At 46.6% G+C, this 27045-nt stretch overlaps 2 long non-coding RNA genes across 4 annotated transcripts in view; one reads left to right on the top strand and one right to left on the bottom strand.

Annotated features, from left to right (window-relative positions):
* The window catches only part of LOC138685460 (uncharacterized), a 182700-nt gene that overhangs the window by 61118 nt on the left and 94537 nt on the right, over window positions 1–27045 (bottom strand). The window lies entirely within an intron of this gene.
* On the top strand, window positions 638–20575 carry LOC138685457 (uncharacterized). 3 transcript variants are annotated; one of them, XR_011324718.1, is made up of 3 exons: window positions 638–1066; window positions 14402–14492; window positions 20216–20575. It is a non-coding gene; the product is annotated as an uncharacterized lncRNA (long non-coding RNA). The 3 variants fall into 3 exon arrangements; XR_011324716.1 differs by having other exon boundaries at window positions 14398–14492; XR_011324717.1 differs by having other exon boundaries at window positions 1043–2068.

Raw genomic sequence — 27045 nt, 5'->3', positions numbered from 1 at the left:
CATGGATTTTAAGCATGTTCCTACCTCTTAATGTCTCTGGCTCTCTGATCTAAAGCAAACGTGACGGAACGTGCAAGTACAAACAGAAAGAAAACTTTGCACAGAACCACTGCCTGGACTGTTCACCTTTCGAAACACCTCCATGAGTGGGTGACAGGAGAAGCTCCCTGGGCGTGAGGTAGCTTTAGGCCTGCAAAACGAGCCCAGCGCACAGTTGCCCCGCCTGCATATCCACGCAGCCACAAAGCCTGGCTGCTCATGGCCAGCAGGCTGTGTTCTCGCTCTGAGCTGGCCCCAGCTGCTGTTCCTTGCTCCTTTGACGTGTATGCGTGTGTATTACATGACTATAGAAGGAGCAATCAGTCAGCTCCCAGGAATCTTAGCAACAGCCGCGTCCCCAGAAAAGGCTTGTAGCAGCTGGAGCGGTGATGACTCAGCAGCATGGTCTCTCTGGCCTCTTGCTGATCCCTGGCAAGGACTGCAGTCCAAGTTCTGGCTCCCTTGTTTGGGTCAGTGCTTTCTTGCTGGCACCAGTAGACGAATTCCTGGATCCTGCTGGCCTTGGCATTAGAAAGCAACCAAAAACGAGCTGATAGCTGCAGCCAAAAAACTTTTTGGTCTCTTTTTCCTTTAACGAGAAATTCTAAAAAAAACAAAACAAAACTGAACAAAACCCGCAGAATCCTGTTAGTACTTTGTAACAGAGGAGACAAATGGCAGAGTTCATCCGCGGCGGATGTGCAAGTTGACGGTTGCAAGCCAGGAGACCCACGTCCCTGCCGTCCCATGGGGAATGAAGCAGATCGGTGGGGTTGGGGCTGGGCTGGAGACTATACAAAACATCACTAGAAGGTTTGTTTATTTTATGTAACAAGAGTTTGGGAATGTGATGTTGAGTAATTCTGTCGACATTTCACCTAGTTTAAGTCACTAGCGCAATGAGTCTGTTTGGCCTCGAGTTGCTTTTGCCTCCGAGGATAATATGTTTATATCACAAAGTCTCCCCACCCTGCTGCAGTAATTCCACAGACAAGCGAGAAGAGAGATTGGGATTAAAGAGTCACGGGTCAGGACTGCGGCGACTCTGTGCGCAGCGGCAGGAACCTCGCGCTGGGGCGGCGAGGGGACGGCGAGGGGTCTGCGGCGCGGGTGGGCACAGGGGCTGCAGGGTCCAAGGGCAGCGCTGCAGCCGGAGTGAGGGCCCCGAAGAGCCGAGGGGGGAGACAGCGGGCGAGGAGGGGCCGCAGCAACCGGGGGGGGCTGTACGTCTGGATTCTTTTGGCAAAGGGCTGCCGGGAAGCTTGCTGGTCCTGTGCCAGGCTCCAGCGAGCTCCGCTTAGTCCCTCCCTTTCACGAGCACTAAAAATTCACCCCGAAACAAAAACATCCATGTGCGCGCGTGTAACAATCTGCCTTCTCAGCAGCCCCGCCGCCACCCCGGCATCGCTGGCCTCGTTACCGGGAGCAGGAAATGAGCAACACACAAGTGGCTCGGGAGGAGGCAGGAGGGGCCGCCCCGCTCCCCGGCGATGGCCGCCTCTCCTCGCCGTGCGGCGGCGGGGGTTGCTGGGAGGCTGCCGCGCCTTATGCAGATGTCGGGGACCTCAAATGTCTGCCGGAAATTACAGCTCATGTCGGGCGGGGGGAGACGTGCGTTTCCCCGGCTGGGGAGCCCAGCGGGAGCCCCTCTCCCCCGCGCCCCCGCCCCCGAGCTGGGGCCGGCAGCCCCAGCCCTCGCCAAACCCAGCTCGTAAATCAGCTCGGCAGAGGAAAAGTACACGTAGGAAAATGTCTCGGGGCGGGAGAAAAAAAGAAAAAAAAAAAAAAAAACCAAACCCAAACCACCAAACCCAAACCAACCCTCGCCCGGCGCGGTTCGCGGGAGGGCCGGAGCCGGCTGGTGCGGGCCGGCCCGGCGGGGAGCCTGGCGGCCGCCCCCGCAGCGGCCGGGCGGGGCGGGCGGCCGCGGGGGGCCCGGCCGGAGGAGGGACCCGGCGGGGAGGAGCGCGGCGGTGCCCCCGCGGCGGCGAGCCGAGCCGCCCGGCCGAGGCTGCCCTCCCCCCTGCCGGTAAATGGCCCGGAGCGTTTCCAAAAGACGTGCCGCGCGGCCCCGCGCGTCGCTTCAGGCCGGGGGCGAGGGAGGCGGGGAGCCATCCCGCCCGGCGGGGGCGGCGGGGGGCTGCCGCGCTGCAAGCTCAGCGCCATGGCGCGGCCCCGGCCGCCCGCCAGAGGGAAGCGGCTGAGCCTCGCTCGGAGCCGCAGTCTTCGGGGCGGCCAACCCCCGCAGAACGCTGGGGACGTGGGAGCGGGATCTGGGTGCGCAGCGAAGCGGGTTACAGGAGGGTGTTTGCAGCGTAAGAGCATCGGGGTGCCGTGGGCAGCGTCTGCCCGAAGAGCAAGAGCAACACCTCCAGTGCTTGAACGGCAAAGAGCAGGGTGCCACATGGTGCGATTCCAGCATTACTCACCCCAAGGCTCAGGCGCTTCCCCACCCAGTTACATATGACCAGGAAATTATAGCCTGTGCTGCTCCCCGCCTGGCTGAATGGCTGCCATATCATATGATACACACCAGAGCGGCGCGTCTGATGAAACAACAGAGCAATGTGTGTTTACTGAAACTCTCAAGCTTTGCGGAGTAGACAGGCTTGGCTGGGTCAGGCTGTCATTTGGTATCCTGAATGCATGCTCCCTCTTGCACATTAATTAAAATTCTGGATAAAAACGAAATCCTAATCTTCCTTTACAACTCGCTCTTCACTGCTCTCCTTTTACTTCTAGTAGACTCCACAGCCAGCCCCTGCGTGGCTTAGACGTTAACAATTCCGCGCTCTTTCTGACTCCATCCATCCCATCTGTGGGCAGACTTTAATTTATTTTCACACTCGGCATTCACAAGATCTTTCTCCTATAGCCATCGTATCAAGGGCTCTGCATCTCTCGTCTTTATTAGTATAACATTCAGATCCCAGGTCTGATGTGCACCTCTCCTCCCTGCAGTACATGGCAAATGGAGCTACAAAGGTCATCTCTGCAGCACACTGTGTCGTCTCGTTCCTGTCTTGAATTTATCCACTACTTCCTACCTAACGCTGAGTGTAAGGAACTTGTTATAATGAAAGTCACCTGTGCAAGACTGCTCATCCATCTTTTCCAGTATGTTTCTCCCTGTCTCCTCCACTAATAATGTGAGCTTGTGAGCTCTCGCTAGCCCTGCCGGTCTCCTCACACTCTTTCATGCCATTTCTCCACTACATACCTCTTTTTGCTCCACCTTTTGCTGCAGCATCTCTACCCAGGTCAGCTCTCTGCAACCAAGGTAGTCTGATTTCCTACAGGTTTGTGTTTCATTGAGTCTAAGCACCCATTAAAGCCTTTTCTTCTAACTGGGTGTTTTTAGAGCTGCAGCCCATGCAAATTTTGTGAAGTCTAAGAAAATAGGAACTATTGCAACCTTCTTCTGAGCTGAAGAAAAGGGTCTTCTCTTCTCTTGGCTTTTTATTTTAATGAAATTAAGTATATCTGAGCCAGCTTCTCATCCATCCAATTTGCTTTTAGTTGACCGATGTGTCAAAAATTATACATGCATCTGACAGACATATGATGTCATACATGCTCCACCCGCCAAAGATCCTGTGACCACTTAAACCTTCCTTCTTTGCAAAACCAGACATAAATTGTAACTGCAAAACCATGTGCTGCTTCTCATTACATCCCTTCTATGTTAATTGTTTTTCTTTCACCATTCCTCTGTGCTTGTCCTTTTAGATCTTCTACTCCTGAGGGCAGGGACTGGGCTCTCTTCTGTGCCTGGAAAGTGTTAAGTACCTTATGGGCATAACAACAATTTAATTAGTTAATAAGTACTAACAATTTGCATTAGTATCATGCTTCCTGCTGTGTCACATCAGACCACTGCTCCAGCCAGTCAAACATACCCTCTTTCTCATGGTGTTCTGAATTCATTGTCCCCCAGCGAGGCCAGGGCCTCACATGTGGTGGTGGTTGGACCCCCGACCCCAGTCTTATTTTGCAGAGCCTGTCCAAGGCTTGCTCGTTCTGAATGAATCCATCGCCTGGCCAGTCTCAGATCTGAGCTCCTACTGTATAGAGAAACTCCTAGCTAATTGAGCTTGGTAAAATATCTGATGGAGTGAGACTTGCCAGGCTATTCAAAGGAAGGGATGACAGCTCTGTAATACTCCCAGCATGGCCCTATTCTAGGATAGGCAAAATAGAAGGATGAAGCAGGAATCCTCACTGACCCCAGTCCTCCTGTGCCTCCCAGTATTGGGGGTTGAAACTTTTTTGCACTGGCAGTGCCTTTCTCCTTCTTATAGATGTCTGTTTCCTCTTCAAAATATAGTATTTGCTTCCCTAATATTGTGCAGTAGCAAATTCCACAGTTTATCCTGTAGCTTTCTGCTTCAAGGAGGGATAATCTGTACTTGATAACTTCAAGTGATCTTTTACATCCTGTATCAATTATATTGAATTATAAGGAAAAGTAGGAGTCTCCTGGAAGAGTATGATGGCTTTACTGTGGAAAGAATCAGGAATGTGAGACTTGGGTGAAGAATTCCAATTAAAAGGAAGCCAGGAAGACCTTTGAGACAAGGCGGACACCTGTATTATATTTTAAGAGATATCTTTTATTTGTATATCTTATATTCCATACCCCTGCCCAAAGCCTCTTTGTCTTACGTTTCAGCAGAGAATCCAACCCTGAGAATCTGCAGATGGATGATTCGGCACAACAAATAAGACATTCAGGAAGGGGGAAATCGGCTACTCCTTAAACATTGTTCATTCATCTACTATTTGGTCTTTGTAGCATGACTGTCATCCAGCCGAGGAACGGGAAGGCAATGTCAGGCAGTGGAAGCGGTATAAGGAAAGATGGGACAAGACTGTGCTGGCACTTGGGAAGATTGTGGGGATGATGGAAAGTGCTGTAGAATGGGGCATAGCCAGGAACTGGACTGCTCAGCGTATGCAGCTGGAAGCTGTGGTGAACGTACTGTAAAGGCCTTCTGCTGGGAGGTGACACTGTGCCTGCTCCACTGGTCCTTCCACAGCAGCTGGTCCCTGTCGGACACAGTGCCCTCCACAGAAGTTACAAGGGTGGCTGAAGACCTGAAAGAAAGTCTAGTGCACCGGATGGCTATGTTACACTGTCCCAGGGATTGTGTGAGATTAACAGCTGGTAAATGATGGCATACCTGGAGTAAGTTCTCTGTTGCCACTCTAGGGCAATATATAAGAAGACAATGTGGTTCATACTACAGGCAGACTTAAACTATATGAAGGAGACCTGTATATTGGAATGACAGGTCCTCCTCCATGACTGGAGCACGACCTAGTTGGTGACTGAGATATTTGTTGTTTATAGGCAATGATTCCTCGTGAACAAATCAACTAAATGAACAAACTGGGTGATAAAGTAGAGCCAAGAACTGCATTGTCCTCCTCAGAGTCATAAAAACTCATCCCTTTTACAACTGCTGAGTGCTTTGCCAATATCATGCCAAGGTGAGAGCAGCGGGGGGAAGGGAAAGATACTGAAAAGGAAAATAAATGGGCCAGGTAAACAGTGCTGCTGGTGCTGCAGCAGCTGTGGTTGTCATGGCGACCGGGGTGAAGAGGAGGAGGAGGAGGAGGAGGAGGAGGGAGGAGAATTGATCGATAGTCCTGCGCTGGCTCATCTGGCTTCCAACCACGTGCTGCTACAGAGGGAGAGAAAATCAAAGAGCCACACGCAGGGCAGCCGGGGCTCAGATTCGATACATGGCAGCAGCTTGATCAATAGCTTGTTGGAAGGTGGGTAATTGACTCCCCTTCTACGCAGGAGAAAGCAGTGCAGCGACAGAGATGTGTTTGTTAGCTACTGATTCTCAGCTCTACTTTATCACCCAGTTTGTTCATTTAGTTGATTTGTTTGTTTGCTTGCTTGAGATCCCCTCTTCGGTCCGATTTCTCCCTGTACCTGTCAAAGATGAGCACCAGCTGCTGGAGCAGAGCCAGGACTGCCCTCAAGTTTCTGAGTCGCTTTCTCTCTTCTCCTTTCTTTGGTCATAACTGGGTTTTTTATCTCACACTGGCAGAGATTTTGACAGGGGAAGCTGGAAACAAGGACAGCCTTTTCTTACAGGATTTCTAGAGCTTAATTTTCTGGCTGGGTCTGGAGGAACATAAGTACGGCTCATCTGAATGCAAGGAGCACTGTAGCCCCTCCCAAAATTAAACAGTTAAGTCTATTTTTGCACCTCACAAACCAAGTGAATTATAAGGAGAGATTTCAACTGTTATTTTTGTTATACTCCTCTCCAGAGGAGTTATCCGCAGAGAGTGACCAGGTAATACTATCAGAAAAGACAAAAAAAAAAAAAGGTAGCAGAGGAAAGGGCACACTGAGGAAAAAAAGAGGAAGATGCAGAAAAAGAGATCTTCCTGAGGAAAGAACGTGCTCATGAAGCACTGAGATAGTGTGAGCTAATTCTCCATTTCTACCTAGACCCGGGCAGGGAGCCCTGGGACAAGGTACCCACTTGACCTTCAGGCAGGCAGTGCTGCATTTTCTGAACAAGCCTGTACAATACAACCAAGTTCACCCTCATGATGAATAAACTTCTGCAGGCATTTTCCAACAAAACATAGTGGAATTTGGGTGGCAAAACCAGGGCTTATGTTTTATATCTTCTATCAAAGCAAGCAGCACAAATCTCCCTATCACCTCCCTGGGGCGCTAAGAACCTAATTGACTTCAACAGGGAAAAAACAATGCCACTCTGTGTGGTGCAACACCCATCAGCAAACTCTGAGCATAAAATGGTAAATCTAGACTCCGAGATGCTCTGGGAGGCAAGGACCATCTGTTTGCTCTATACTTGTCTATTGTCCAGCTTGCTGGAGTCCTGGTCTACAATGAGCATTTAGGCATATAGTAATAATAAGAGCAGTAGCGTCCATTGCTGAATAAATGATATTGCTTTGTGGAGCAACTAGCCCCTTAGGGTACGGCAAAGAAGAGGCAAACACACCAGAAGTATCACTTCGTTCAGTTCCCTGGATTTTTCTTGGAGCTATCCCATCCAAACGTGCTGCAGTTCAATTTTATTTAGCTTCTGAATTAAAAATGAAAACTCATTTGCCTGGAATTCTGCTTCTCTTAAGTTAGTTGGCTGCAGTCCAGCTCTCGGGGCTTGTGCTTTTAGGGTCTGATCCAAATCCCAGAGAAGTCACTGAAAATCGCTCCACTGATTTTAATGAGTCAAACCACTGTGTGAGGAGTAAGCTATCATCTCTCAAGGCCTTTTTTTATTATTTCCTTTTCATGCTTTGAAGCACTAGCAGGTGTATCTCGCAGACGCTGGATGTAAATCACAGTAGGAAGAGGGGGCTGTGTGAGCACAACTGCTCCCTGTTGCATAACCTAGAAGCTGCAGGTTATATCAGGCGATACTAAGAGGGTAGGGACTACAGCTCTTTTCAATCCCCAGTATATCCGCCTCTGGAAATATTTACAAACCACCCAAAGATGCCTCTGTGCCCTGCAGAATATTTTCCTTCAGTTCCTTTGTGAGTGGGAAGGTAAGAGCTTCCTAACCTCTGGGCATAATTTACGGCAGAAATAAATAGCAGGATGGTAGAACAGCTCTAAAGTAAATTATTGAAAATATTCACCTGCCAGTTCTCCAGAGAAAGCAGGCAGGTGGGCGAGCCAGAATCAAGTCAGACTAAAAGCCTTAGAGGAATAGAGTAGTTTCTTCTAGTCGTAAAGGAACAAAAAGTGTTTGCAGCACCTGCAGGCTGCTTCCTCTCTAGAAGGAAGCCAAAAGGTTGGACAAAATACTAAATAGACAATGGAACAGCCTGTAGTCAAATTTGCACTCGGGCAAAATAAATAAAAGGACTTACAATATTTAACATTGCTATCAAGCTAAATGCCTGGACTACCTGCCAACAAGGAGTGTATCTATTTGCTGGATCATTATGCCTGACACAGCTGGGGAAAGTAACTGGGTACGTGGAAGTCATGGGAAGGCAGGATGGATCTCTTACACATCAGTCGGGCTCCAGGGAATCAGCTCAGTGAGTCTTGCTGCTTAATGTGCAAATTCAAGGGCCTGGCTACTGAAGTGTAGTGTAAATTCTGGGAAGAATGAGGTAATCCAAATGCTCTGTGAGCATATGCGCAAGGGGAATGATGTAATGCACAAACAGCCTATGTCTTTCTCGCAAGGGACCATCCTTAAAGGTCTCTCTGAGGCTACATGGGAGCTGTAAAAAGGCATATCTCACCTGCTTCTGCACTAGTGCACTTTCACATCTGTATCAGCAGCCTTGAAGACAGTGTCTGGTCAAAATTCTGGTCACTTACTAAAATGCCACTTCCTAGGAATTTGCGCAGGAGCCTTCCTGATGGGGAACCAACTCCTCCCCAAAGCAGGAGCAGTAGGGGTAAGTCAACTCTGTCAATGGTAAAGCACAGGATTATGATAACACAAAGGATCCTGTATCCTAAAAAGTGAGAAAAACAACTGCAGTCCCACACTAGATGAAAGGTATCAATGCTGCCATTCTGTGGCGCATATCATAATGCTTACCGGAGGCCTTGAAACAAGGATCATAAAGCAAATCTGGGAGTGTCTAGCCTAGCACTGCGTTGTCTGACTGGCGGTCTGTGGGCTGGGATCAGGCCTTGACATTTTCCTTTGAATATCTTGGCAACAGAAGAGCTAGGGAAAGGTGATTAAGGAAGCCCTTGAAGGCCATTTGTTAGTGCATTCCTGCAGACTCTAGCCTGTGTCTCTGCAATTGCTTTTGTGTCCAGCTAGGAGGGGGAGGATAGACTGGGAGGTTGCTTCTGACTGTGCCTGCAGGTCATCACAGCATCCACAAGGCATGTGAGGGAAGACAGGACTGTCTTTGGGTCCTTTAGCACTGGAAAAAACTGGATAGCTTGGTAACAACCTGACAAACTGTTCTAGGGAAAACACAGAGAACAAAGAGTGCATAGGAAGATCATCCGCTCTTAGAAGAGCAGCCAGTGGGCATGAGAGACTGAGATCCTGAGCTTTGTGAGGACCTGCTATAACTGATACAGATCAGGACAATTCTTGGGAGGGTCACTGCAGCTCTCAGATCCCCTTCCAATCCAGGAAGTGTGACAGTGGCTTAATTCCCTTTGCCTCAGCCCCAAAAGTGACTCGTGACCTGGAGCACTCGGCACGCTCAGCTGAAAATCTGTTCCTGTGCCTGAACAAGCAGCTGCCTAAATCCTGTGTCCTACATTACACCCAAAATGCATACAGAGCCTGATGTATCTGACTTGACCTTAGAGCACCCTCAACCTGAGAAGCTGGGCCAACGCCCATCAGTAATGTAACTTGAATTTCTAAGCTCTGGTGCTGCAGAGATACATTGTTGTATGATTAATGAATGCCATTAAACCAGAGAGCCTCTTCAGCCAGCAGTGAAGACTCAGGAGAAATACCAGACAGTCAGCCACAGTCAAGGGGGCTGAACCAAAAAAAAGAAAGAAAATGCTTGTGGTTTAAGAAAACTGACTTTCAGTCTCCTTTCAAGATTGCTCCATTCTAAATTGTTAATCCACATTGATCCACTTTAAGAAAGTTGGTAGGGCTGCCTCGTGCCTGTGCAGCTCCCCAGGCAGGAGGAACAGTGTGAGTCCCAGTGAGGACAGGGCACGACAGAGGAGCTAGTCAACACTGGTGCTACCCTGATTCCTGTTCCTGTTGGGAAAGCAAAGCCTGGACATTTTGCCAATGCTACCTCAGGTTCTTTTAGATGTAACTGATCAAACAGAGAGGTTGATAGGAAGAAGAGGAAGGTAGCATGCAGCCAGTAATACCTTCAGCTATGTTAGTACACCTGCTCCACTGCTGATGGAATCTTACACATGCAAGGATTTGCAGTAAGTCAGCCAAGCAAAGTTAGCTTCTACTGGTAATCAACATGCACTTCAGTTAGCTCACCTGAAGCAAACACTGGTGATTATTTGGGGTTTTACAGTGCAGATAGATAACCTGATCCGTCATCACAGATGCTTGATTCAAGACTATGCTTGAATGTAGACAAGAACTACTTTTGGGCACAGCACAGAACAAAGTGAAAATTGTGCTTATTAAGCAACTAAACTTCCAGTTACTTGTGAATTTGGACCCTTTTTTCTGGGTTAGCATTTGATGATTTCTCATGCTATGTGAGAAGCCAGCTGTTCACACCAGCGAGAATCCAGAGCCAGGGAGGATGCGGCAGACAGAAGAGCCTGGGGAGAGGGCAAAAATGCAGCAATAAGTGCCGGGAACCCGGAGAAAAGCAGGTGGCAGGTAGCAGAAGTGTGTGAGGAGGGTGCACCCCTAAGCAGTCAGGATTGCAGATGCCTCCATCCCTGCACTGCCACATGGATGGTTTTAAAGCAGAGCCAGTTCCCATAGCAACAGCACCTGCCAGAGCTGCCAGCCGTTGGGATGCAGCTCCTGAGGAAGGTGAAGAGCAAGGCTGACCTCCCGCACTGACCCAGCCAGCAGCACAAAGTCCCGTCCCAGGCTAGCTGCGCGGCTCCCGGGCCAGTGCTTTCCCCATAAGCAGGAAGGCCAAGAGCTCTTCACCTGGGTCCCCAGTGAAAGCTGGATCAGCTGAACAGCAGCTCCTGGTTTGAAGCAATGCTCAATCAGTTTTCGGATTCCCAGGACAGGAAGAGACGCTGAGCTAAACTTCATGGTGTTGCGGGATAGGTCAGAGGACAGGAGAACACACAAAAGCATCCTTGGCAGAAGGGAACAGAGGGATCTCCACTTTCTGACATACCACCAGACAAGTGCTTTTCCTTCCCCTTGCACCTGCCTCCTGGCTCGTTTTTTACCTACTACTGCTTCTCTGATGTTGATTTTTGTTCTTGCCCTCCTTCCAGTACTCCAGCAAAATCTTCTGCTTTGTAGGCATGATGCCAATGAAAACTGATGTTTACCAGCTCTAGCAGGGTTCATTTTCTTCTTTGCACATTCACACTTTCTTCCAGAAAGAAAGAAGTTGTGGAAGCGGGAGGCTGCCATTAGTAGGATTGAATGTCAGACACCTGAGAAAAGCTGACACTAAAGAAGTGATGAAGGCAGTTCCCCATGAACAGGTGGCTACATCATAAAACCTCTTACACTTGATGCTACCTGGCCCTAGGCTGGCAGCCTTTGTAAAAAGGCCAGGGGCCAAATGGGTCAGAGACAGGCATCTCTCATGTCATGAAGGCTTCTTCTAGGGCTGGGCTGAAATGTGCTGCAATGGCTGAGTGCACACGATCACCTATGCCTGCTTCTGCTCCTTCTCTGTTGTCCTCTTATCTGGGCTGTGAATCTCACATCTTTCAGCAGAGTAGAACTCATCTTACATTGAATACAAGGAATAAAAATTACAGGGAAATTGTTAGGCTCTGATAAATAAACATTTTCAGGAACAATTTCATCTTACTGACTGTGGAAATGTGTGACAGATCTGAGCTCAGGCAAATCAAGCGGACTGCTCATTCTGATATTGTGAGAGAAAGCAGCAGCAGCCAGAGAAATGGAAAGATCGACAGTTAATTGGAAATGTTACATCTGCTGTTTATGCAAAAGGCATAAATATTTATATCCTGAAGGCTGACTTTTGGGTTCGCTCCTCAGCAGGAAGAGATTTACATTTTGAATAAAGACTTTTTTCTTTCTCCTTCTCAGAAAACGTGAGCAGTTTATTATTCTTTAAAGAGGAATCCTTAGCCAAGTCTTCCAGTCCTGTTAGTTACATGCATGCAGATTCCCTTGGCTTCAGGAGAAATTACAGGTGTGTGCACACTGCAGCATCCATCTCCCTTTTTTATAGACAGAAAGAGAGGAGTGAGACTGAAACAAAAGGGCAGGAACTGTGATCACAAAATGAGAAGGCAGAAAATACAGTGACAATTCAAAGGCACCTGAGATGCCGAACTGCTTTTCTAAATCTGTTTTCGGTAAGAAAATAATGAAAAGCCTGCATCTTGAAAGCGTGGAAAGATTTGATAATATTAGCTGCTGATACAGAGCAAGGAAAGAAATACTTGGAAAATTTAAGTACATCACTATATTGGATTAAGCAGCCCTCACCACAGTGTAATGAGTGAACCAGCTAACAAAAGTATTTACATATGCAGTGATTCTAGAAAAGCCAGGGAAATCTGCTGAAGTACGGCAATATTACAAACAACAACAGAAAATGTGTTACCCTACAAACCATCTTGTGCCTTATCTGGCCTCCACACCTCCTGCTTCTCTTTGCCTCTCCTTGCTCCTGTACTTGCTGAGCTAGGCTTCATCTCTCTCCCTTTCCTGTCCCATACTGCTGTGCCAACTTTGTTGCCCCCAGCTTGCCCACCCTCATACCCTGTGGTCTGCCATCCTGCTCCCCTCTGTCCTCTCATCTCTGCCTGCTTCCATCCTTGTCCTCTGACTCAGGCTTCACCTGCTCTCCTGCTCACCTTCTCACTGCTTTTCATTTTATCACACACACTTGGCTCCAGCATCCTCCCTCTTCCCTACCATTTTGCAATTCAAGGCTCTCCTGCCTCACCTTCCCCTATTACTCTATCTATTCCCATCAGCTTTTCCCTCCAACCGCTCTCTTCTCTTCCCCCACTCCCAGTCTCAGCCCTATGTGTTTGCCCTGTTACATTCTCAGGAGACGCCAAATCCACACATCTCTGTGTGGATGCTGAAGCTGTTTGCCTTCCTCTCCTCTACAGCATCATTCATTTCTCATTCATTCTCTCTGATTAATGGTAACATTAAAGCTAAAAAAAGAGTTACAGATAAACAGTAACAAAACACCTCAATGAGATGTAGGATGTTGTGGATTCCCCTCTTTAGTACCTATCAAACAGACTGGACCATCCCTGAAAGCCAGAGCACAGGTTGCAGTGCTGCCAGGCATCCAGCCATTGCTTGAGATTCCCAGACTTAAGCCTTGGACATCTCAAACAGTGCATCTGGCCCCCTATTTAATGATAAAAACTATGCCTCTTGCAGGGACTAAAGAGTCTCCAAAGATATAATCTCATTATTTGAAAGTACTTGTATGGAGAATGGTTAGCTTTATAGAAGGAGACCCTGCTGTGAGCAAGAGGGATACCTGACTGGAGTACTGATTTGTGCCTCCATGGCGCAGAGTTGTCAACGCAGAGCAATTCACATTCCCACAGGGTTAGCAGACCGGGCCAAAGGTATGGTGGCGTTTACTTTCACCTCCTTTCTAGCAATCACTGGATCACTTCCAATGACTTCTCTCAAAAATGTAAAAAAAGGAAAGCACCAAGATCATGAAAGGGTGTTTGCATTCTCCTCTGGTTTGCCCCTGGTTTCTGAGGCCCTAGAATTTCAAAGCGATATTTTATTTTAGTTTAAGGGAATTTTTGTGTGTGTTTTAAAATGGTTTGTCCTCTGGGACTATTTTTCCTGGCTCCCATCGTTTCTGTTTCCATGGCAACTACAGCTGGCTCAGATGTGCTGTTGCCTTGGCAACTGTCTGGTCCTCCTTTCAAACGATGCAGTGAAACAGGAATGATATTTGCATCCCCGATGCTGTATGGAACAAATCTCTTTCACCACTCATGGGGAAGACATAAGAAAACTGTATAAAATCAGCACAAAATCCAATCTAAATCCTCTCAGAGAGGGTTTTAGACAGCTGGTGATATGTGAGAATTGCAAAGAAATTGGGCTTTTCCATTCATGGGCTTAGGGGGGGACTGGCACTTGACTGGCATTCTCAAAGTCTGTTCTGGGCAAAGCAGTATGCTTGGAAATACCCACATGGGAAGAACACAAGATTTACCAGGAACAGCTAATTCATGTAAAAGCTATCACATCTTGTTTTCTGTAAGATCTTAAGAAAAATTATTATGTGTTAAGAAACACATGGTAAAATATACCTCAGTGTTTCATCCTAAAGAAAAGATCAAAGCTTGCATTACTCATGATTGTATCCTAGGATATGGCCAATGTAAGATGCCTGGGTCCCTCTTAGGTGTATACTGCTACAGATTCACAAAATAATAGCGCTTTCCTTTAATTGTCCATCTCATATCCCCCTCTCTTCATGCGTACTGCCCCATATATTGTGGAGGATACAAACCACAAAATGCCATAACTCTGCTTGCTCATCACAAGACATGGTACCAGAAGTGTGTTTCCTTTCTGTGACATTGGGCAAAAAAGTGACAATGGTATGATTTATTGTGTGGGATGTTTAAGGGCTTTGTTCTTGACTTTTAACTTCCTCGTGTCATCTACAGGTGCCTGACTTCGCTTTGTTCCTTGTCTTTTTGTTTGTTTTTCTACCTTGTTGCTACTGCTGGGACAAATCGGGAAGAAAGACATAGACAGGCCTCTCCACAAGGCTCCACTGGTTCTGTCCTCTTCACTTGTCTTCTGTAGCTTCCCCAAGGATTATGATGTTCATAACAGGTAATGAAAGACAACAACTGTGCAATGGAGTACTGTGGGGAAAATTAGTGTATTTCCTTGGGGAGGCAAGGAGTTGGCACCTCTCTTTCATACTACCAGCTGCTGTCCCTGTGCTGTCCTGAGTTTTGCCATGCTGCTAGGCTGAACGTGATTTCCTGGAGGGGTGCAGTCGCATCTGAATGTTTTGCGTTGCAGATGGGCACTGTCCTGGCTGCCTCACTTGCAACAGTCACAGTCCAAAAGACTGAATTCCTGAACTAGTGCATGGCTTTGAGGTGAGGTACTTTTGGTATCCTTACCATCAGCAAAGACCACTTAAAACCAGTGCTGTTAGTAGGAAGGATCAAGAATAATTAAAGAGCAAAAATCACCACAGGCTCCAGGCAGCTGCTGCTAAGTATTTATCAGCAGTGTACAGGCCTAGCCTCTTTTAAGGCACAGGGCATATACAGTATACCTTATTTTTTCACTGTTTTGCCCTGTAATACTTCATCCACTTCCACTGTTGTCTCCAGTACCTACTTGGTCCCATTAGCCAACAGAACATTGTAGACAGTCTTGAACAAAAAATTCTATTCTACCACCTAATGTCAGAGGAAGGTCATTATCCTTACTAGGTAGACGAGACAAGTGAAAGCCAGGAAACTTGCCTAAACAGAGGTGATCCGCATGAACACAAGGACTAGAACTCAGGAGACCTTATGCTTAGTGATCACATCCTTCGCTGAAACCCTGGTGCCTTATCACTTCATTTTGTGCCCGGAGCTTTTAGGCAGTAACACACCTCCACCATCCCAATGCAGTAAAAGCCTCAATGTGTATATAACAGATCAATATAAATTTCTGGATAAGATGCTAAGTTCTGTGTGGCTTTCCTTCCTTATTTTGGGGATATTCAACAAAACTCACCTTTCACTTCAAGAATGATGGAATCAATATGCTTTGCCATCATTTATGTTGGAAGGAGAACCATAATACAGCGCTCCTTCAATTACAGAAGATGGAATCAATACATTTCACCTCCATTTATGTGGCTAAGGTCTAAGTCAGCATGGCCCACCCTTTATTTATGGGGCTGGCCTCAATACAAGCTCGCTTTCATTTAATGGGGAGGAACTAATATGTCTTGCTTTCACTTCTGGGGGGTGGGAAGGAGAGAATCAATACAGCCACCATCATTTATTGGGAGGGATCTATAGATCTCACCTTGATTTACTGGGGAGATCAATATCTCAACCTTCATTAAAGTGGGTGGTATGTTGGACTGAATAAGGTTCCTCTGCTTTTAGAGCAAATTGACAGAATATGGCTCTCCATGTATGTGGACATGATTCAGCACGGCCTTCATATACATAAGGCTTGGACACCATATGGTTCACCAGCTAACACAGGGATGCATGCAGTTCAGCTCAACATTAGGTCTGGAAAGACAGGGGCAGGTTCAATACACAGGGATTGTGGACTCTGCGTGGTGGACCTTCCTGACTCAGAAGTCTGTCTGTGCTTTCCCATTTATGAGAGGCGTAGATTCAATTTGACTTTAAGTGTGTGGAAGCCCCTGGATTCAGTGTAATACATCTTCCTCTACAGGAGACAGTCTCAAGGCAGTTCTTCATTTATGTAGAGGTAGATTTGGTGGTGTTCTCCCTCGTTTACAAAAGCTGGATTCACTGTTCCTCATCATGCTTTACAGGGAGCTAACATGAACTGCAAAATAATTAAGGAGTAGAGAAAAGGGTGTGATGTATTCCAGGACCACAACATTGTGGCAGCCTATCTGAATGTCTGAGAAGTACTTCTTTGCAGGTCCTCAGAGCAGAATGAAGCAGGGGTAGTGGGTATATTGCTATGAAGAAAGGGGAAGATGGCATGAGATCCCAAGCAACTTTTACACCAGGTCTGCTACTGGCATGATTTTTCTTTGCACCAGCACACAGTCTGCAGAAATAGCTGATCTCACTGCATTTTAGAATGGCTAATTCAGGCCTACAGCTTGTTGTCTTTGTCTCCAAAAGACACTAATCACCATCCTTCATATCATCCTCCCTCAAAAGAGCTCAAAGCCCAGCTGAAAAGAGTGCGACCTGTCCTCTAATCGCCTATGAAACATCTACCTCCCCAGGACTGTTTGCAGTGCAGTGGAGACCACAGCAGGGAGCCTTTCATATTTAGGCTACTGATTTGATAGGAGCTCAGATTATCAGTGACCAGAAGTAAATGCTAGTTGATGCAGCCAGGGGGTTGCATGATATGAGTTGGGGAGCATCAGCACCATTCCTAGAGGAGATATGTCAGAACAACTTAGGAAAAAATATCAACCCAAGTGCCCACCTTGCTGGGTTTCTCAGCAGGGAACCTATGGACTAAAAGGACCCCAGAGATTGAACTGCTGTGTCACTTTTCATTATGTGCAATAGCTACATGGCATACAAGCACCTACAGCTCCCATTTCAAGGTGAAAAGATAAAAACCAAATAGAGGACACTTTAATATCACCATAGCAATACAGTGTATTAAAAACACGACAGTCCCTGCTGGCCTCTCCTTTTTCCTGGGTACCAAGGGGAAATGGGCAAGCGTGAGGCGAGCAACCAAAAGCAGACTGGCTTTGACTCAGGCCCACTACTTCTTTTGGCTGATGAAAGGCTGCAACAGATGTCTAGGAGGCAGAAGGTAGAATGTGCCTTTTCCATCCCTGAGGTAGCAGGCACGTTTATTGTCATCACTGCATTGCATCAGCATCACTGCTTCTCCATGCTGGTTGCTTGTAGTGCTGTACTTAAAACTGTTCATGTCTCTATGTGCAATAGAGCTTTTCACAGTCTGCCCTTTTATATGATACTGGGTTAGCTGGGTAGACAGGCTGAATGTTGAGAATGCCTATTTGTAAGCAAAGAGTATTTCTATTACAAACAGGGTAATGCCACAAAGAGTTTCCTTCTCTTCCAAGGCTCTCATGTCTCCTTGTCCTCAAAGACCCTGCCTCTTCCCTCTTTCTGTTTCTTTTCGATCCAAAATTTCACATCAATGTTTCCGAATCTCCCTTGCTTTATGCCCTAGTGTCCTGGCTTTGCCCCCTACCTTCCTTCCATTTCTTCCTGGAGTCTTTCTTTAAGACCTTAGACCTCCAGGTAAGTGTCTCTATATTGTCAAAAAATCTGAACATCCTCCAGTCACCTCCATAAACCTATGTAATGTTGTATTATATCTCTTGCTAGTCAAATATAGCAGCAAATTAGAGAAAGAGTCATTCAGTATGTTAGACTTTTTTCTTAAAGCTTTCTGAGAAATTTTCAGCAGCTATGGATGACTGTGTGAGTTCTGCTGCTACTGAATTCTGGAGGCACACAATACAGCCAGAGTCTCCCATCACTACTCAGATGAACTCATGGACTGTGATTTGGAAAAGCACCAAACATGTGGAGGGGATCCAACAGTCTACCTCGGAAATTATTGCAAATTCCATCCAGAAGTGGTATAAAGCAAGGGAAGGAATAAGAATACCCTCCTTAGGGCAGAAGTGTGCCTTAATTACAGAATGCAAGAGACCACACGGTATGATGATGGGCTTCTTAGAATAATCAGAATTAATATCCAGCTCTTACATGCTGCTTTTTGTTAGAAGAATTCAAAGTGCTTCACCAGTGGCACAAAAATGATGATGCTTGGCCAAAACCAGCCAGTGGCAGGACCACAAATGGAAACCAGCTGTCCCAAGCGTCCTGGGAGAGTGTACTAGTTCCTAGCCACACTTTCTCCCATAAAAGGAATAAGAAATGAGTTCAGCTTCTTGCACACACCAACTGTAAATAAGCAGAAGGGCAGGTACGAATTCTTTCAGGGGTCACCTTCATTAAAAAACATCTGTTTTCTGTAGTTCTACAAACCCTTCTCCCAGGTGTGCGTGGTAAAGGCTGCATGGCAGAGCTGCTCAGGGTATGTTCTGCCTCTGTGTTTCTGCCTTAGTTTACCCTAGCAGCCACCATAGCCTGGGCACAGCTTAGAGCAAGCCTAACCTGCACAGAAGTAATTCCACTCACTTCTAACTTAAAGCAATACCAACTCCTCTTCTTTGTCTTGGTGTGAGCAGATGAGCGAATTCGGTGCAGTGATTGAGAGGTGTTATTTTGTGATCCACAATGTATTTTAACACCTTTTCAACATGAGATGACCATGCAGGCTTTTTGCACTCTTTCTATATCTATTTGATTGTGCTTTCAGAAGCTGTAAGCAGGGACACAGTAACAGTCTTCTGTCTGCACGGAGCCTTGTTCTGCATTATTCATACATTTCCTTCCTGTTTCACACACTTATGTCAGTCCTCATTCAGGCAAAATTCATGTTAAATGATTCACGCACTCTTTCTCTATATGTGTCTTTCTCTTTGTCTTTGAAATGGGAACGAGAGAAAAAATGTAAAAAAATAACCTGTGATTAGATTTCTCTCTCAATTATTCCTTCCCTCCTCAGTCAGACCCCAATTCCCAATGACATCTATATCTGGTCTCTTGGTTTCAGTGTCTGATGCAGAAGAAAATGGAGCAGAGGAGCTACCGTTGTTAAAAAGTCCCATCAGTATTGGCCTGTTATGCACTGATTAATCCTAATTTCTGCGATTAAAGAAAGAAACCCCCATCTGTGTATCCTCTTTGCCCCTGCCAGAGATCTGTAATATCTTCTCTTTCTCCTTCCCCACTCCCCCCCCACACTCCCCCCAAGCCTCCCCTACCCCCACCCCATGCCCTGCCCTGCCCTCAGGACATTTACCCTGAGAAGCTTCCATACCTATCTTAGGAGCATCCAAAGGATATTAGTGGCAATTGCTCCAGGGCTTTTCACTTGCTGGGTGCTGTGCAGTTCTGTCTTGCCACTTTCATTACTTGATATTCATATGGGATTAATAGAAGGGCCAGCAAGAAGGCATGGCTTGTGGCATTCTGTATACAGGGATGAATCCCAGCTTTGTGGTTAGTTTTTTTCAACTTGCATATGATACAGCTGAATGCCTTAACCTGACTGTAACTCGCCAACATTAAATCAAAAGATGACTGAGGTGCTGATGATAGGTTGAAGGAAGCAACCAAGGAGAATGGCAGGGCTGGCATGAGTCTCTTTTGATTGCTGGGGCCTGTCTTGACTGGCACATCGGTTTGCCCCACAGGGAAGCTATCAAAGCCCAGGATGATTTTAGATTACCATACGTGCCAGTGTCCAAGACTGCATATTTCTATCTTAATGTGGCTAAAAGGTTGCAACCATTCCTCTCGGAGCAGAAATCCCTACTGTCATCTATGAATTATGTCATGCTCAACGTGCTCTAAAGCACTGCATCAGGGGATGTACTCTAAACGCACTAAGAAACTGAAACTACTGCAGAATGCAGATGACTGCCAGCTAAATAGACTTTCTCTGTGGGAACTACCAGTGCTCGCCAAACTGCAGTGGGTGGCCATTGCTTTTCTTGGGGAATGTGAAATGTTTGTTTGGTTCGATAAAGCCCTGAGTGAGACCTGTGCAACTGAGAGCTAGATACCTACCTCCCACCGAGATTCTGCAGCACTGTAGTCAGCAGAGGCACTTTTGCTGATGCCCTGCCTGTGCAGATGAGGGGGTGAGTGCTCCTGGCAGGGCAACCCCCATAAAAGAGTCTTAGTTTAGGGATTTTTTCCTCCTTTTGGTCCTGACATATATTTGTATTTTACATTTCATCTGTTGTATTTTAGGCTCTGCTACAAAAGCAACCTACTTTACTGGACTTCTGGATCAGGAACTTTCCTGCTGGAACCAGCCAGTTTAGTCTGATTGTTCTGTTACCTTTTCTCTGAAATTGGCCCACATCAGAGGCTTACAGGGAATGCGGAGACACAACACTGAAGACAGATGGCTTGAGTACGAGAATGCTTTCAGTGATATAGACAGTAGTTTTCAATTACAGAATTTTGTTTTGTGGAGACTTTGTAATGTTGCTGAGAAATGATCCTTTGTAAGGATTTTCAGTATATGTACTCATTACCTAGAAATGGAGCAGAGCAGGTGTGGCTTTTTGCATTGAGAAAATTAGGGAATAAAGTAAGCAAAAAAGACTGATCTGAATATTTTTTTCTGGTATTGATAGTAAATGCTCTTTCGTCTTTCTCATATTCTTCCTGGTTAAAGCCTTTTGAAACAATGTGAACATTTCCTTGTGGTCATTACAGTTTAGACACCTGTAAGCACATCACGGTGCTTTTCCACATTAGCCAGTTTTTCTAGCAGCATCAGCCAAAGGAAGCTGTCTTGTGCCAAGGAAGCTGTGTAATTGTGAAACTCTGAAGCAAGACACACCAAGAGGAATGGGAATTGTTTTATCCCTTCACACACCAAGAGGAATGGGAATTGTTTTATTCCCTCCCAACAGTGCCCCATTCTGTGCAACTTCATTTTCAGAGCGATGATTATCCTGACAGCTGGGTAAACTCACTTGGGCTTGCTCTTGCTGGACTATATCAATTAGTCCCAATCTCCATTGCTCATGATGCACATTTCTGAGTGGCTTCTTGGCTCAGTTCAGGTGTGGGATCCTCTTTTATCAGTTTAGGACCAGCTTCATGCTGGCCTCCAGCAATGGGTGGGATAGTCTCCTGGCCCTGCCTGTCTCTGCGATCCCTAGACCTGGCTGTTTGTTCGGGGTGAGGGGAAAAAGCTGACATTTGTGATGCTTTGTCTTCCCCCCCCTACCTTTTTTGCATTCAGAAACCCCCTGGGGACCCAAATCCATCTTTCACACTGAGCTGCGATGCTGGGGAAGGAGAGGGACTGCAGCCTGATTTCCAGGGGGACTGCACTGCTCATCAAAGGGACTGTATCCAGGCAACCCGCTTCCCCTGCCTGAGACAAGCACGCACAGCTGGGACTTTGGAAAACTAAGAAGAAGCTACTGTAAAGAGCGGGCTACAGGGAGGAGGCAGGGGGAGGATCTGGTGCAGGGAGGGAAGCCACGTTATTTTGAGCAGGTTATTTCTGCCCTGGCATCAGCATGACACTGGCCCCGGCTACAGTAGCCAATGGAGCCACCCAGCTGCTCCTTTCCGGGTCCCCACCAAGAGGAGGGAAAGGGAGAGGCTTGTTCATCCTCCCACAGGACCCGGATGGGGAAAGGCTCGCCCTGCCTTTTGCAGGAGCCATTCCCCAGCTCCTGCAGGAGGAGGAGGAGGAGGAGAGTGTGCTGTAACCCTGCCTCCTGGGGCACGGTGAGGAGAAATCCTGTATTGTTCGGAAAGCTCAAATCCTGCACATTAAGGGCCAAAACCATGAGCAGATGGACAGACACACTGGCATGTGCAGGCAGAGATGCCATAAGCCCTTGGAGCACCCTATGGTGCTCCGCAGCCGAGCACCTCAGGAGTCAGTAGTTTATTCATTGCCTGGGTGACAGCTGCATTGCTTTCTACTGACACCAGGTGCAGGTGACTTTTAGATCCTGCACTCCTGCTTTGACCAAGGTTCTAGGATTTTGGCCCAGCTTCAGACCTCACCTGATGCTTTACTGGCCAGGAGCTGGGACGGGCTGCTGGCAGCTCTGCGAAGTACAGGAAAGCCTCTCCACGGTGGCTGTCTTGATTCTCTCCCTAAAGACTAAGACCTGTCTTTCTCCGGGACACAGCACCCTCCCGTTGGCCAGCTGATCACCCTTCACTGGCAACTCCCATCCGATGGGAAGGTAAGAGGTGTGTCCTCTAAGTGGAGCTGCCTACATGCCTTCTCCTGATGCCTGTAGGACATGGGCCTGGCTTTGACATGTAGGGACTCCCCAGGGTAAGAGGAAGCCCACAGCCCTTAGGCGAGAGATCCTCCAGGCTTGCAATCTGAAGGAAGTAAAATTGCTCTCCATTCCGTTTCCTCTTTTTCTCAGTCATACTCCAACAGTGCACATCCTCCTTCACCTCACTTAGCCCCCTCTGTACACCACAACTCTCCTTATCCTATCTCCCCACCTCTTTTCCTACTCTTCCTTTACCCTCTCCTCTTTCCTCCTCTGCCTCCTTCACATGCTCTTTCGGATCTGAGCCCCATCACCCTGTCTGCATGGGCTGGCAAGCCTGCTTAATAAGCAGAGCTAGGCTAGGAGGGGCTCCTGTGCACAGCCCAGGCATTTCCTGACCTTTCAAGTGCCTCTCTCGGAGGAGTACCTCAGTTGCCTGCCCTTTGACTTTTTCAGTGTTTTCTAACCTGTGACTGAGTAGGTCACAAAGTGCCATTTGCAGAGGAGAGAAATAAGCTTGGGGACCGCGGGGGCGGGGGGGGGGGGCTTCGAAAGAGCATTAAGGGGCTAAAAATAACCATGGGTCAACTCTGAATGAGCCTGAGGCACTTCTCCCCCAGCCCCCAGCTGATGCCGCAGTCAAAGAGAGGACAAGCAACCATGAAGAATTCTGTCTTCAGCAGCAGCTCCTCTCCCTTCCCTCAGGGCATCCCTTCTGCCAGGACCGGGATTGCCACACTGCTATAGAAAGAGGAAAACAAAACAAATGAAAAGGAATCTGCCCCAAAATAACCCCTCTGCCTCCTGGCACCACATCAGCCACAGAAAGTTTTGTGAATCAGAGATCTTAGGCAGGAAAAGACCTATTAGTTCCCATCGACTCTCCAACCAGGGGGGTGGGAGGAGAGGTTAGTGCCAGTTTATCCCCTCCAGCCTATTTCAGTCAAGTGTATTCAGATAGGAAATTCTCCTTAGACCCAATAGACAGAGACACAGCTCTCAACAGCCTCTGCTTTGAACACAGTAGCAGTGAGCTCTGTCACCCCTTCAGGGATCCATCCAGGTCTGATTCAGAATGGCATATAGGGATCAAGCGATGAAGATTAAAAAGCACCATGACATAACATCTGGTGTTTGGTAAGATCTAACCAAGGAAGTAAAAAGAAAGATAAAGACTCAATATATTTTGATTATCCTAACCCATGACTTGTGTGAGCAACAGTTTCACCAGCTTGCATGAGCGTTAAGGAGTAAGAAACACAAAGCAGAGGCAGGTGTTTCTAATGTGGCTGGGGAAATGACAGTAGTACTACTAATTTAAACACATTACAAATAGTATTTTAAAAACCTACATTTAAGTGTAAAGATTGCAGAGGCCAGCACTCAAAGAGGTGAGAAATGCATGTGCAGCAATCCAGTCATTACTCTCGTTTCCCTTCCCTCAGATCCCTGCCTATTCAGTATACCAGCCATCCTGAAGTGTTCAGCAAATGAGGACATCATCAATCTTGCTTCCAGCCCAGTGAATTGAGCCAAATTCAGATTTCAATGTCTAGTTTCCCTCTCTAGTCTTCCTACCGCCTGAGTTTATGGACAAGGGATTTAGTACTATTAGAAGGCTTGACGTTTTTTCAAATGCATGTACTACTCAAGACAGAGATGCACACCTTGCCAGCAGATTTCACAGCTGTAGGCTGACAGACAAGAAATATCAGCATGCAGATATAATTAATTCTGATCCAGATTCCATAGGAGAGTGCTTCTGTGATTGCATATACTTTTCCCAGCTTCATCAGTGTTCCTGTGACCCTTCTGCTGTCACTCACATACTTCCCCATCCCTCCTCCTACCTTCTACACCATCTTCTTGCCTGTCCCTGCTGTCCAACTGCTGCTCCTCTCATGCTCTGAAACCTTATAGAGAGAGCTTAAGACAGGAACCACAGGATACTAGCCAGGTAGGGAGGATGGAGGCAATAGTGGCAAGAATAATCATCACATAGATTTGCCATGTATGGTGCTACATGCTGGGATTCACTTCAAGGTTTGGGGAGCTTTGTTTCTGTAACTATTTATATTATGAAACGAAAATAGATCAGCAGCTCTGCAGTGGGGAGGGCAAGTGGGTGAGATCCTCACAATTTTTGTGAATTCCCCTCCCCTCGACAGTAAAATGAGAAGGAATAAAATTGGCTACAGAATTGGCTACTTCCCGTGTGTCATCAGGCTGCTGAACACTGTACAGTCATGGAGGAAAACAGTCTCTGCACTGGAAGTTCAGACAGGCTGAGACTTCCCAGCTCTCCCGTTGAGGACACTCCCACTGTATTCCCTGAATTCTTCCCTAATGGCGCTGCTGACGCCTGTGTACATCCACTGGCATGAGGTAAAGGTGAGGGAAACTGGACCAAATACATGCAGGGACTTGTGGACAGGTAACCCACCTAGTACACATCTTCAGGCAGGGCTAGCTTGTACAGACCACGGAGAAGGGACAAAATGGCCCAATAATCATGGCAAGGGAGACAATAAGCTGTTACAGTGAACAGGCCTAGAGAGAACCCAAGAGAAGGATGTGGAGTGTTTCATCGGAAAGCCTCAGGAACAGTTCAGCTAACATCTGCCAGGAATGCTATCCTGCTAGGAGTAAGGGGACGAATGGAATGATCTTCTAATCCTACCTTCCAATCCTGTGACCAACCTAACTAAACTCAGGCACCGGTTTAAAAGGTAGTCTGCAGGATGGTCTTACAAGATGCTTCCTGAATTTTTCTCTTGTGTTTTAAAGAGAGTCTTCTAGCCTTGAGAAAGTACTGTTTCACATGGCTGGTGAAACGTAGAGCTGAAGCCGAGTCTGTGAGAAAAACCCTACTCAGCAGCAACTTTATTTTCAGTTCCCAGCACCTGAAACTGGAAGGCTGCCATTCTCCTCTCATCCCAGAGCACAAACCAGACTAGCCTCTTCCCACTGCAAACTCTATTAAGATACCACCCTTGCCTTTTTTCAGGAAGGCAATCCAAACTGTATCAATGAGCAGTCTGGTGTCCAGCAGAGAAGCGTGACTCATTCTTTCTTTGTCACAGTCACAAAAGCCACGATAGGACATGTTGCCCCTGATGGCAGGAGACAGGAGAGGATGACCCAGAAGGTCATCCTAGAAAAGCCCTTCTTCCAGTCCTGTGTTCCTTGCCCACTGAAACTGAGAGAGGAACAATGTTTTCAATGTTGAGAGAGAGGATCAAGAGACTTGAATTTGTCCCTGCCTTGCCACTGACTGTGTGGGGTTTAATGTATCCCTTCTATTACTTTACCTGTAAAATGCAGGCAGTAAAATGCACTAAACACAAGGAAACTGTAGAATTCAATGAATGGGTAATTGTGTATATCTCAGGAACAAAGTATACATTTCTAATTAAGTGAAAGGATCATTCTTTATTACCACCAGCCTTTGTAAAGCACTTCGATTGCTCGGAAAAAAACATATGACACACAGTTAGCAGTACACATTATTAAATTAATAATTCATCCTGCTATTCTATATGCCAGCATATTTATAATGTGCCAGTTGCTTTGGTTTCTAGGTGAAATACGCAGTGTTGAACCTAAATTAATGAAATCAAATACTTTACACTACATACTTCTAATTAGAAATATTACAGATAATTTCCAAAATTGTATTGTTAACAAAACAACATATGGCTTGCCTTGTTCACAAGCTTTTCAATGCTGCAGTTGGTGACACAGTTTGGGATCCCCAAGACAAAAGATGTTACATAAATACCAAGGCAAAAGTATTTCAACAGTTTCTCTCACCAACAAAAGACCAAAGGCTTGCTTCATACTTAGCATAGTTGTTTATTTATTACTTTTACTATTTTTATTATCACTGTTTTTAAAAAGTCAAGTAATACAACATATTAATTATGATTAATTATGATTCTATGATCTATTTCTTTTAAGATGGGAACTGAATCCCAGTAACTACCTCAGTTTGGGTAGTTAATTTCTACCATCTCCCACTTCCTCTCCAGTTTCAGCTGGATATAATCTAATTCCTCCTTTCCTTAAAAGACAATGCAAGTGCTGCTCTGTACTGTTAAATAATTGTCATGTTCAGCCCTAAGAACAACATGATTTCAGCAATGGGGTAAGCAATTTCTATTTTTTATTTATAAACACTTGGCATATTTCAAATTAAAAGGCCTACCTAAAGAGTTACTTTTCAAATTTTTTTATTTAGTGATCCTTACTCCTTCTCTTTTCATTTCTTTCTAGTCCAGATCCCCTGGTCTAACTGGGAAGGAGGGTTATGGAACCCCAAAGTGGCTTTAAGCTGCTTAAACACTTCAGTAATTCCGGGGCTAGTGGAGGGTCAGTTCTGCTCCTGGGCATTGTGCCCGTGGCATCACCCACCTGGGACAGGGCAGAGCTAGGAGATGGGACCTGCAGATCTGAGCCTGCATGGGCCAGAGGAAGAGAAATCATCCACCAAACTAGGACTGGGAAGCACAGTTGCGGGATGAAAGGGCAGCAGTTGTAAGAACTGAAGATTTCCAGAGGCAGTTTTTAACTGCTGGTTTGAGAATCAGCTGTGATTTCCATAGCCACATCTACCAAACTGGACTGAACCACCTCCAGCACAGAAAAAGCCTCAGGGAGGAGATGAAAAGTTTAATTAATTAACACTTGTAAAATGCTTTGAGACCCTCAGATGGAACACATGGGAGAAGTAGAAAGACTTAATTATTTTTACCATTGATATTATGGGGGGAGGGGTAACTGCTTCTTATTGAGATACTGTAGTCCCTTCAT

This window comes from Haliaeetus albicilla, chromosome 5 (assembly GCF_947461875.1).
Source record: "Haliaeetus albicilla chromosome 5, bHalAlb1.1, whole genome shotgun sequence".
In the NCBI taxonomy this organism is placed as follows: domain Eukaryota; kingdom Metazoa; phylum Chordata; class Aves; order Accipitriformes; family Accipitridae; genus Haliaeetus; species Haliaeetus albicilla.
This window is presented reverse-complemented; position numbering and strand designations above follow the sequence as displayed.